General features: G+C 36.3%; 1 protein-coding gene across 3 annotated transcripts in view; it reads left to right on the forward strand.

Annotated features, from left to right (window-relative positions):
* Window positions 1-5,400: 5,400 nt before the first annotated feature.
* Window positions 5,401-13,617, forward strand: part of SH3TC1 (SH3 domain and tetratricopeptide repeats 1) — a 109,526-nt gene continuing 101,309 nt past the window's right edge. The window contains exon 1 of one of the 3 annotated variants that reach the window (XM_074276609.1): window positions 5,401-5,469. The gene's annotated coding sequence lies outside the window, so the exon portion shown is untranslated. Of the gene's footprint in view, window positions 5,470-6,359; window positions 6,382-9,422; window positions 9,574-13,617 lie in introns of those variants that run through there. The other 2 variants (XM_074276613.1, XM_074276610.1) reach the window with 2 other exon arrangements.

The following is a 13,617-nucleotide window of genomic DNA, read 5'->3' on the forward strand; positions in this document are numbered from 1 at the left end:
AGGGCAAGTCATATGATTGGATTAACTAGGTGGGGGTTATCTTCATATAGAGGGCTTTTTGGGAGGAATCAAGGTTCTTTTAAAAAGGGCAAAGTGGATTACTCGTATGCTGTAGACTGCTGTTAAAGTAGTAGAGATTAGGGTAATAAGTAGGGCTCAAGTGTTTACATGCAATGTGTTTATGGCTTCAATAATAGAGTCTTTAGAGTAAAACCCTGCTAAAAAAGTGTACCTATGAGGGCCAGACTTCCTAGTATAATTGCTGAGGAGGTAATAGGTAAAAGTGTTAGTAGTCCCCCCATTTTTTGGATGTCTTGTTCATCATTAAGACTGTGAATAATATACCCGGAGCAGAGGAAAAGCATTGCTTTGAAGAAGGCTGGGGTACAGATATGGAGAAATGCTAGGTGTGGTTGATTAAGGCCTAGGGTTACTATTATTAGACCTAGTTGACTGGATGTGGAAAAGGCTACAATTTTTTTAATATCATTTTGTGTAATAGCGCAGATAGCCGTAAATAGGGTGGTAATTCCTCCTAAGCAGAGTATGATGATTAGGATTGTTTGGTTAGATGCTATAACTGGGCTAAAGCGGATTAATAGGAAAATACCAGCTACAACCATTGTGCTGAGTGTGTATACCATATTGAGAATTCCCAGATAGACCATGTAACATATAGTGCAATTGGAATAAAGGGAATAGAGAAGTAGTCTAGTTTGAAGCTTATTGTAAGGTTAAATGAGTTTATTGAGAATCATTGTCAGTTAGTAATTGTAGCTTCTTGTCCTGAATAAATAAACAGGGTAAATGGAATAATACTAATAAAGAAGGCGAGTTTAACTGTATTTTTACATAAGGCTGGGAAGCTGCTTGATTTATGAGGGAGAAGAATATTATAGATTAGGGGAAAGGTTAGTATGGAGATGGAAAGAAGAAGTGAAGAATTTAGTAGATAATTAATTACTTTTATTTGGAATTGCACCAAAATTTTTGGTTCCTAAGACCAATGGATGACTATTATCCTTTAAAAGTAAGAAAGCCATGGGTTTAAACATGGATTCAAGAATTAGCAGTTCTTGTAACTTTCTCGGGCATATAAGGAGGTTTGAACCCCTAACTTTAGATTCACAATCTAATGTTTTTATTAAACTATATTTGCAATATGTAGGCCCTAAGATAAGTTTAGGTGAGATAGAGATAATTAGTAAGGGCAGCAGGTGAAGTGCCATTAACACATGCTCTCGGGTGAATGTTGGTTTAATAGGGTTTATGTGGTGGGTGAATTTGCCTCGTTGAGAGGTAATTAACAGCTGGTTTCCAATTCCAGCTATGACACCAACTAGCCACATAATCTTAGGCAAGCCATCTTTCTTAAAGCTCCAGTTTTCCCATCAGTAAGATGAGGGGGAAATATTTTGGAAATAGGTTAAAAAGTCACTAAACTTTTCATAGAATTTAATCCTGAAATCCCATTAGTAGGCATATAAACCAAGGAGATCAATAAACGAAAAGCTAGTTCAATGGATAACAAAAATAGTCACACAGCACTAAAAGACTAAAAACAGATACCCATTTTTATAGCTGAATAAATCATGATATATGAATGTAATCAAATATAATTGAGCAGGAAGAAATGATGACTATCCAAGAATTCAAAGAAGCAGGAGGAGTCTTGTATAATATGTTAAAGAATGAGAGATACACAGTCAAGGGGGCTTTTATAGTGATATAACTGGTAAACTCTGGTGGATTATAATGAATGATTTTAGTCTTTGATAATTGATGAAACACACACCTTTATCCTCTCAGAAAAGAGATATGGAATGCTGTATACACTCTCAGGCTGTGGCTAATTTGTTGTTGTTGAGTCATTTCTGTCATATCCAACTCTTCATGATCTCATATAGGATTTGCTTGGCAGAAATACTGGAGTGGCTTGACATTTCCTTATCCAGTTTATTTATAGATGAAGAAACTGAAGCAAAAAGGGCTTAAGTGACTTGTCCAGGTTCATGCAGGCAGGCTATTAAGTGTCTGAGGCCAGATTTGAACTCAGGAAAATGAGACTTTCTGACTCCAAGTCTGGCATTCTATCTAGTGAATCACCTAGCTGTATGGTTTAGATGTTAAAGGTTGTTATTTGTTCCAAGGAAGATGGGGAAAAGAAGACTCTGATTAGAGAAAATAATGTTATAAAAATAAAACACAATAAAATTTTAAAAATAGGTAAATAAAATAGCCATGTAGATAGATATAGATACATAGATATTTCTCTGTTTGACTTTTCTCTGCAGCTATAGTCTACTATAATTTGCATGCAAATATTTTCTCCCTGAATAATAACTGGTTTATATGATTATTTAACAATAATTACAAAGGTGTTGGACCAGAATATCTTTAGCATGCTTTATAATCCTAATATTCTTTGTTCTAAATATTGCTTCTGGATCCAGGATCCCTTCCATTTTAGTTATTTTGTGATTTCTATCCATCCAGAAATCATAATTAAATGCTTGAATTACCCATATTTTTAAAGGGTGTATTCTTCAAATTATCACTAGATGGCAGCAGTAAGCCTAGCTAGTTTCTGCCCATTAAAAAGATTAAGAATTATCTTGATTTCTTTATAAAGAGGAAGCAAATCCTTCTTGTGTCAAGAATAAGGCAGCTGTGTTTGAACCCAAACTATTCTTTTGCCTCAATTAAAATCCCTACATAAAGAATGTCTTTCCCTGGTATCATATATACTCTATGATTTGTACTCCTTATCTATGGAAGATCACTTAAGAAATGTCATTTCCAAACATTAGAGTATTAATAATGTTAATAATGGTGTGTGTGTGTGTGTATACTGTCTCTCTCTCTCTCTCTCTTTCTCATTTATTTATTTCACTTCATAGTTTATAAATTTCAGACAATGATTAACATATCAGATTCTGCCAGTAGCTCTGGAAGACAGACAGGACAGGAATTTTTTTTTTTCCTAACCCATTTTATAGATGAGGAAAACCGAGGCTCAGAGAGAGGAGGTGACTTGCCAATTGTTTTATAGCCATTGAATGGTAGAGGCAGGAAGAGAACTCTAGTCTTTATATGACAGTGCATTGCCCTGACTTTCTATGAGTGTAATAAGAAAGTCCAAAGTGAGTCCTATGACACAGAGATAATAAAAACTTCTTATATCAGTGTACTTCCTGCCCCTGTACCCCATGGGCTTTGGCATATTGTTTTAAGGATTAAATTCTATGTTGTAAATTGGCTAACTTTGGAAAAATCAGTATCTCAATAGGATTCCATTGATGGCCTCTCCCTATTCCTCTCTCTTAGCCTTTCATGTTCCTCAAGGCCAAGTTCAAGGAGAAACTCCATCAAGTGATCCAGTGGCTTCCTGGTCATTCTATGAACAAGAAAGACATTAGATCCAGCCATTCTCTGTAGTTGACCCCCATATCTGTCATGTTCTCTTCCCTGTATACCGATTAATAACTTTCCTGGTTTCCTTTAAATCCCAACTAAAATCCCACATTCTACTGGAAGCTTTACCAAACCCTTCTTAACTCCAGCACTCTTTTAATTACTTCCTATTTATCCCATATATAATTTGCTTTGTATAAATTTGTCTTCATGATGTCTTCCCCATTAGATTGTAAGATCCTTGAAGAGAAGAGTTGCCTTTTGCCTCTTTTTGAATCCTCAGCACTTAACACAGTTTCAAGCATGTAGTAGGTGCTTAATAAATGTTTTTATTCGTTTACATTTCTTCTCCCTGCTTAAGTTTGAGTTCCTTGAGAGTAAAGATTGCCTTTTGCCTTTCTTTGTAGCCACAGCACTTAGCACAGTACCTGGAACATAGTAGGGACTTAATAAAGATTTATTGACTGATCGATTACCCTGAGCTCAGTAACCAAAGGGATCCTGCTTCTTCGAATCTTAGCCCTTTCTGCTTGACTTTTTCTTCAGTCATAGTCAGCTGTCATTTGCATACAAATCTTTTCTCTCTGAATAGTAGTTCAGATTTATATGGTGATTTAATAAGAGACACAAACTCAGAAAAGTCCCCCTGAGATAGCACAAGAATTATTATCCTAGAAATTGAAGAATTAGAGACAGTTAAGCATCCAAGGTCCCAAATGGAAATTTAGCCATGATTAATGCCTTCACCAATCCAAAAGATTAAGTTTAGGGGATGAGGATATTGTATGTATTTTTTAATATTTCAACAATTCAGCTCAATTAAATATTTGGCTATGGCAATCGAGTTTAGTAGAAGAGTCAGAAGACTTCAAAGTCTGCCATTATTAATCACTGCCTGTATGCTTGAGTGAAGAGAATTTGAATTACTACACTAAAGGCTACTAATTTTTGAAACCCACTAACAGTTTTTGAGCCAGGGAATTTTTTTGAGATTATAGCAGACATCTTTGTTTAATTGTGATTATTTACTGGAATAGACACTGTGTATCTGACACTGTCTTGGGCATCAGAAGGTGGTTTCTGGTTTTTAAAACATTTTCAATCTAATTGTGATGAATAGGACCAAATAAATGCACAAGAAGAAAAATAAAAGAGTTAAATAAGAAAGCAAGAAACGTCTTGGAGTAGCAAGCAGCTAGTTTGTGAAATAGTATGGATGGAAACTGTTGTGAATCCAGAAGAGAAAGCGCTCCGACTAGATCATCTAGGAAGACTGCATGGAAGAAATCAGGCTTGAAATGATATTTGTTTTTTGTTGTTTTACAAAGTAATTGGAGTTAAGTGACTTGCCCAGGGTCACACAGCCAGGAAATGTTAAGTGTCTGAGGCCATATTTGAACTCTGGTCCTCCTGACTTCAGGGCTGGTGCTCTGTCCTCTGCTTCTTCTAGCTGCCTCAGAATAGTTCTATTTTGACTCAAATTAATTTTAAGAGAGTTCAGAGAGTAAGGCATTGAAGGAGGCCTTGAAGCCAGGAAGGCCTAATTTTTGATCCCACCTCTGACCCATAAAGTGCATACGATCCTGGGAAAATCACTGAAACTCTTAGAAATCTGCACAACTGAGAGTCGTGTGTGTGTTTGTGTGTATGTGTGTGTCTTTGCTTCAATACCTTACTCTCTGAACTCTCTTAAAATTAATTCTTTGGGGGGGGTGGGGATAGAAATTAATAGATGGGGAATCAAGGTGTCCCTATAAATTCTGCCATTCTTAGAACAATCTCTGCAGTCCCTCAGCTCCAGGGCAAGCCTGCTGACCTTTGAAATAACATGCTTGGGCTTTGTGATAAGAGGAAGGTCACAATAGAGAAGTTCTGGGACTTTCCCTATGCTGGGAGGGGCTGGAAAGCGGTAACCAATAACAATGCCTTAATTACCAATGCAAACTGACTGGTTTTTCATAATGAGGGCTGGCCCAGAAAAAAAAAAAAAAAAAAAAAAAAAGTTGTAGTGTCTTCCTGGCCAGAAATCCTTGGTGCCTCCTGAAGAAGACCCAGGTAATTGTGCTTTCTGTCACATTTTTTTTTTGGGGTGTGTGTGTGTGTGTGTGTGTGTGTGTGTGTGTGTGTGTGTTTTCCCCTTCTTGCTTGAAAAGTGAAGAGAGGTATATATATTTATATGTATTTCTCTGCCCAGGCCTCTTTCCTGTTGGCTGTTTCCAACAACTAAGCTTTCCTGTTTTTGCTTTCGAGCCCTAGGTTTGGCTATTGGAACTAAGCCTATTTATTTGGAGTATAGAGGCCCAAAGTTTGGCCCTGGCATTTTGCACAGTTTGGGCAAACAGAAGGATTTCTGAACCTGGGATGTCTTGGAAGGTTTTCTCCAGGGCTGGGGAAGACGGGGGAGCTTGGGAACAGTAACTCCGTCATTCCTTCAAAGCCGCAAGAGGAAGGAAATTTAGTAACGTAGAAAGAACAGTGATCTTGGACTCAGATGATAAGTTATATAGCCTTAACTCTGATTCCTGCAATTTGTGTGACTTTGGATAAATCACTTTCCTTCCCAGGTTTCTGTATAATTAGGGGGTTGGAATAGATGATAGCTCTAAGAGACTCTTCTGCTATGGTATTTGTGGGTTGGTATGGTGAAAAGAGCTGTGACTTCCAGAGTCAGATAATGTGACTTTTTATTTTATTTTATTTTTCTGGTTATATATGTGGATTCATTTTTAAAAATATACATTTTATGAATCATGCTGGGAGAGAAAAATCAGAACAAAAGGGAAAAACCAGGAGAGGAAAAAAAAAAAAAAAACAGAAGAAAGAAGGGGGAAAAGTGAATATAATATATGTTGATTGACATCCAATCTCCATAGGTCTCTCTCTGGATGCAGATGGCATTTTCCATCCAAAGTTTGAGATTTCCTTGAATCACTCACTGAACTGCTGAGAAGAACCAAGTCTTTCATAGTTTGTTATCAAGCAAATTTGCTGTTACGTGTACAATGTATTCTTAGTGCTGCTTGTTTCACTCAGCATCACTTCATGCAAATCTTTCCGAGCCTTTTTGAAAATCCGTTCATTCATTTTTTTAATAGAACAATAATATTCCATTACTTTTATATTACCATAACTTATTCAGCCCTTCCCCAATTGATGGACATCTTCTCATTTTCCAATTCTTTGCTACCATTAAAAGAGCTGTTACAAACATTTTTGCACATATAGGTCCTTTTCCCTCCTTTATCATTTCATTGGGAAACAAACCCAGTAATGAGACTGCTGATCAAAGGGTCTTCACAGTTTGATCACCCTTTGGGTATAATTCCAAATTGCTCTCCAGAATGGTTGGATCATTTCACAACTCCACTAACAATGTATTAGCGTCCTAGATTTCCCACATTCTTCCCAACACATATCATCTTTTCTGTCATTTTAGCCAATTTGAGAGATGTGAGGTGGTACTTCAGAGTTGTTTTAATTTGCATTTCTCTAAACAATAGTAATTCAGAGCATTTTTTCATATGACTATAGATGGCTTTAATTTTATCATCTGAAAATTGTCATTGAGCATTTTTCAATTGGGAAATTATTTGTATTCTTATAGATTTGACATAGTTCTTTATATATTTCAAAAATGAATACTTTATCAGAAAACTAGGCTGTAAATTGTTTTTCCCCAGCTTTGTACTTTCTTTTAATCTTCTTTGTGTTAGTTTTGTTTGTGCAAAATTTTTTTCACTTAATGTAATCAAAATTGCCCATTTTATATTTCATAATTTTCTGTAGTTCTTCTTTGGTCATAAATTCCTACCCTTTCCAAAGATCTGCTAATTAAACTATCCCTTGCTCTCCTAAACAGCTTATGGTATCGCCCTTTATGCCCCAAATCATGTACCAATTTTAACCTTATTTTGGTATGGGATATGAGATATAGGTCTATGCTGAGTTTTTGACATTATTTTCCAGTTTTCCTAGCAATTTTTGTGAAATAGTGAGTTCTTATTTCAGAAACTGGAGTTTAAGGGCTAATAAAAGGGAGGCTGGAATTGGGGGAGAGGGATAGAAAAAAGAAATTGGGGAAAGGCAAAGGTGAAAAAAATGGAAGTTGTTGAAGAAAAATTCGGTCTACTACACATTTTTACTGAGAATCCACCCTAATTCTTACATTGCTCTTTTTCATCATTTTCTAAATTACATAAGCCATGTTTGAGACAGTCTTCTGAGCAAAGGAAATGTAGAGATCTACATGCTTCCATGGAATGATGATTCAGTGTAAAGGAAGAGGCAAGAATTATGATCAGTGTGACTTGGTTTCCTTGTGTACCTGTGATGTGGGGAGGAACTGGGTCTGGGGACTCCTAATTCTTCAAATATGAGTAGACAAGCTTTCCTTGTTTGCAAGACTGAGTTAAAACATTTGTGAAGCATTTGAATGGAGGGACTATGATACTCTGGCTTATCAGACACGAAAAGTCTAAGGATAGCCTGGAAGTACGATTTAGTGAAGCCATCCATGGTTTAGATTAGGTGACCTGTGACATCCCTTCCAGCCCTACCATTCTATATGGGTTTGATTATATGAAGCTACCAAGAGACAACATGGTGCAATGGAAAGAAAATAACTCAAAATCTTAAAAAAAAAAAAAAGTCTGCAGTCAGACTTTCTTGACTCTGGGAATTTGGACAAATGATTCCCTTCCCCCCCCCCTTTTTTTTTTGCCTCTGTCTATATCCTACAAAAGGAAATAATGATACTTTACAATTTTGTCATGAAAAAAGCATTTTGTAGATCTCAAAAGTGTTTTATATATATGGATATTAAGATATCCATATGTATGCAAATATATTTATGCATATATAGTGCAAATATTTTGAAACAAATGTACAATATCATATATAAATATATGCAATGATGAATTATATATTTCTTTGTGCATAAGGTATAGGAACAGGAACTGGATGGGGTGACATAGATGGTAGAGTTTTGAATTTGTTGTCTGGAAGACGAGTTCAAATCTCATTTTAGACAGTTTACTTCTTTGAGCCTCAAGTTTTTTCATTTATTAAATTGAGAGAGCTGTCCATGATGATGTCTAAGGCTCTTTCCAGCTCTAAATCTATGATTGACTGATCTGTGGTATAACTGATATGGGGAGTTCCCAGATGAGCAAGCTTACTCTACTAAAGCAGACTGGCACCTTCTCTGTATGTAGCTTATAGTCTTAGAGAGTTGTCCAGAATACAGAAAAGTTAATTGACTTGCCCATGTTCACACAGTGCCAGGGTTTGAAATCTGTTGTTTCTAGCTTCAAGATGGGCTATCTGTGTTGTGTATTCCAGCTATAGTCAGACAAATTTCTCGTTTCCCTTCAACAAAATGCATTTTATTCATATCCACCAGAAAGACCAAAATGAATATAATTCCTTCTAACATACAGCAAAGGGTGATTACAAAAGTTTGCTTGAAACTTTTGGAATTTGCTTGGGCAAAAGAACAATGATAATGAATGAGAAGAAATACATCCGTGGGGAGGGGGAAATGTGGATAGGATGCATAAGGAGAGAATGGATATAACTTATCCATGCTGATATGTCATAGAATTTTACAACTGGAAAGATGTTTAGGAAAGGGAAAAATGGCATCTCACATTTATGTGGAACCCAAGAGTTTAAAAAGTCAATTCTGCAGTTGGAAGGGAACTTAGAACTGAGAAAGTTTGTGGTGAAAAGTCTTTTAGAAAATAACATTTTAAAAGAAATCTTCACTGAAGGAGCTGTACAGATTACTTTTTTTTTTTTTCCTATTCCCAAAGAATAAAAAATGCCACTGGGTATTGATAAGCCTCTCTTCCTCATTTAAAAAAACACACACACTTTAGATATGAAGCCTTCATCTAAAAATAGGAGGTAGGTTGGATCCTGGTTTTGAATCTATCGCCAGAAGGAGGGACTTTGTCTTGACAAACTGTATTGGTTGCTATAAATAATTCTCTTTGTGTCTACTTCCTTTTACCTCTGTCTTGTACAGAACCAGACCTGCTCATTTGGGGAGGTACAGTTGTTGAAACTTGGGGTGAGGTTTTGCCTGCTCTGAGCCATTATTATCTGAATTGATCTCAGAATTAACCAAGAGGTGTCATTTGGCACCATGCTAATTGGGTGAGTTTTTTTTTTTTCCCCTTCTTTTAAATGTTGGCTATAACATATTTTACATATAGATAAAAACAATGAATTTTGAATCAAGAATATCTAGGTTTGAGTCTCCACTGTAATATTTATTATCTATGCAAAATTAAAGCAATTCACTTTTATCCCTTTAAGCCTTAGTTTTCCTATCTGGGGGTAATACTGTTTGTAAAACTTATTGGCCAAGAGAGGATAGGAAGAAGTCATTGTAAATATGGATTTATATTATAAAATAAGAATTGTAATTCTTTGGGGAGTTATTCCAAAAATCTTCATGCAGTTTTAAGTTACTAAAATTTCAATACCTTAAAATTATATTCAGACTTTCAGGACACCCATAAGATACTAAACTAATAAAACTTAAAACTATTTTTACTAACCATAAAGTCACATAACCCTTTTTGCCTCAGTTTCCTCATCTGTAAAATGAGCTGTACAAGGAAATGGCAAGCCACTCCAGATATCTTTGTCAAGAAAGCCCCAAGTGGGATTACTACGAGTCAAAAGGATTGAAATACTGAACAATAGATGCTGAATATCCTCATTTTATAGACAAAGAAACAGGTTCAGACTGAGTGACTTGCTCAGGATTATTCAATTAGCATGTATCTTAGGCAAGATTAAACTCAGGTTTAATTATTGTGCCACTTGATAAATCAGCATGCTTTCAATAGACTAACAAATTTCCCAATACTCACCTGCTCTGAAAAGATAAGGCTCAAATTATTTGTGTGTGTGTGTGTGTGTGTGTCTGCATGGGTGTGACAGTCACTGAGGGGACTTTGGTGCCTGATGAACACCCCTTCCTTCCTGTGAGGCTCTCTATGTTGCTGACTCCTGTTCCTTAGGAGTAATAACAGGAAAATCTCCAGGACTTTTGCTTTGCTGACTGAGACTGCTAAGCTAGTGCTTTTGTCTCTTCAGCAGTGCACTCCCAAAGATATGCGGTCCCTTTGAGAATACCTCTTGAGAGGGGAAATGCAGGAATGTGAGCCTTATGTAGAAGTGGATCTGCTAGTTTGCCAATCCCAAGAGTTTATCAGCTTTTAGGTCTCCACCCTAGAGAATTTCTGAGTGCATCAGGTGCTTGATCTTTTTTTAAATTAATCAACTAGCTTTTGTTGCTTGTTGGTGATACAAAGAGAATAATGAAATAGTCCCAGTCTTATTAAAAGCTTACATTCCAGCCTCTGCATTTTAGGAATCAATTCCTGTAATTCCTGCAAGTCAATTCTTTGTAATTCCTGTAAGTGAAGATGTTGAACTACAACCGGAGTCTCCCTCCATCTCCTTTTCCTCCTACTAGATTTTGAGGCAGATGAGAACTATATTTGAATCTCCATTCAATTTATTAGGTAACGCTTTTTTTTTTCTATAAGAAATCTCAGTTTTCCCCAAATGAAGGTAATATTTCTCTTTGTCATCTTCTGTTATTCCTTCTCTTCTTCCTCTCCTTGGACAAGTTGAAAGTGCCACAGCTCCTCAAAGAGCCTTACCCTACAACTAAATGGATCAGCAGAAGAATTCTGACTTGCTTTATTATGATGTGGACCTTTTGGCTCTTTTTGGGACATATTATCCTTTTCTTAGCACTCCTCCCTTGCTAGGGGTTTACTTTATTAGTGCCACACACTATAAATACCCTATTAGCTTATCTCTACCACCACCACTCAGAACTCTGGAACTCAAGTGAACCACCAACCTCAGCTTCTCTTGTAGCAGGAATTACAGGGTTTGGTACCATGCCTGGCCTAGATCAGTGGTTATTAGTTTGTGGTAGTCCATGGACCCCTAAGGGCTTCGTGAATAGATTCTAGGGGATGTGAACTTGGGTGGGGAAAAAAAATCATCTCTATTTTTCATCAACCTCTAACTGAAATTTATTATTTCCTTCAGCTGTGAATGGCAGCAAATCATGACACAGCATTATGCCTTTAGCTCTAGTAGAAATTATAGGAATTTTCACAGCATATTTGTAAATATCTCAAAATATTATTTGCATTCTTTAGTATGTTGAAAGGACTATGGCAGTTAAACTATTTGCTAGATGTTTCTAAATTGTAATTTTAAAATATTTTGATAACTGTTTTTCAATATAACTAGCTTCCTTTATAATCCAATGTATTTTAACAATTTATATATATATATATATATATATATATATATATATATATATATATATATATATATATATATATATATATATATACACACATGATTCTGAGAAGGATTTTATGACTGGTTTTATCAGATTGCTTAAAGAATCCATTACAGGAAAAAGGGTTGTATCTTAAGGTTTCTTCCAACTCTAATGTTCTGTCCTTTTTTTTTTTTTTTTTTTTTTGAGGCAATTGGGATTAAGTGATTTACCCAGAGTCCCACAGCTGGGAAGTGTTGTGTCTGAGATCAGATTTGAACTAAGGTCCTCCTGACTTCAGAGCTGATACTCTATCCCCTGCACTACCTAGCTGCCCCAAATGTTCTGTCTTAAGGCCTCTTTAGCCTTTAAGGTCTTGTGATCCATTTATGACAGGATATAGCCTAGTGCCTCCCAATAAGAATTGCCAGTTCCAAGAGTTTATCAGCTTTTATGTCTCCACTCTAGAGAACTGAGTGCACTAGGGGCTTGATCTTTTTTTCTTATTAATCAACAAATATTTGTTGATAATAATCTTCTGAGTACCAGAGAGGTTTCCATTTAAGTGGAACTTAACAAAAGTACAACTTTTGCATCAAAAATTGCCTTAATATTCTGGATGGTTGGTCCCAGGTACTGATGGGGTAAATAGAGGGTGATATTTTGGTGGGTAGTTGTAGAAAGTACTTGATATACTATTAGTAGCCTGTTTGTTAACCAGAGTCAAGAATTTGAGAACAGGTAATATAATTATGTGGTTTATTGAATAATATATATATACAACCACATGAACATATTTTTATGGGGAAGGTACAAAAAAAGCATCTCTTTATCTTTGGCCCACCTCATTGATACACATTGTTAAGTCCAGAGCTATGAAGCTGCATGGATAACTACTCCAAAGGCCACTCTATTCCAGCTAATAGTCTGACCACTGGTATTTTAAATTGAAGGATTTCTGGAACTTATTTGGAGTTAAAGTCTGTATTCATGCATATTCATTAGTCATGCTTCTATATCCACCTGCTGGTCTGTTTATTCCCTCTCCCTCACACCCAACCTGGGTTTAATAGTCCCCAGATTCTAGGGAATAAGTAGCTCATTCAGAGGAGGACTGTACTTCAGCAGCCTCCAAACCTAATAAGGCTAATTTAATAAGTAATTCCAAACAAAGTAGAGCTTTAGATTTTAAATTCCTTGAGGACAGACTGTGTTTCTCTTTGTGCTTAGAACAGTACTAGGCATGTGCGATAATAAATGATTGTTGATAGTGGAGCGAATGAATGGCTCCCAGGCAAAATGAAGTTTTCTGTTCATCAAACAACATCTGCTTTGAAGCCGGTGTGCCATGGCAGCTTTAGAAAAGACATTGATAATCTGGGGAGCAGCTGTCCAGGGGAAGACCCAGTGGTTGAGGATCTGAGTCTGACATATGAAAGAAAATTCATTGAAAGAAAGGGAATGTTTTAACCTGAAGTAGAGAAGGTTGTAGAAGAGGGAAAATTGGATAATCATCTTTAAGTACTGAAAATGTGAAAGCCATTCAATTTGTTTTGTTTGACTTCAGAAGGCACAATGGGTAGAAGTTGTCCAATTTAGTCTCCTAATATTCATGTCTAAGTATAATGCTCCCTTGGTGGGGAGCATATTCTCTCTCCAAGGAGATCTTCTAGCCAACCTGGAGAATGAATGGGTTGGGTGGAGTATAGTCAAGATTCTTTTTGGGATATCCGTTGGAAGAGATGACTGATATGGGCCCTTTCAGAGTTGCAATTCTGTGATTCTCTGAGCTGATAAAAGAGGCTCATAAACATTAGAATGCAACTGATCTGGGAGTAAGAAAATAAAGCTTTTGAGCTCAAGCTCTGGAATTCATTTGG

This window comes from Sminthopsis crassicaudata, chromosome 6 (assembly GCF_048593235.1).
Source record: "Sminthopsis crassicaudata isolate SCR6 chromosome 6, ASM4859323v1, whole genome shotgun sequence".
Classification (NCBI taxonomy): domain Eukaryota; kingdom Metazoa; phylum Chordata; class Mammalia; order Dasyuromorphia; family Dasyuridae; genus Sminthopsis; species Sminthopsis crassicaudata.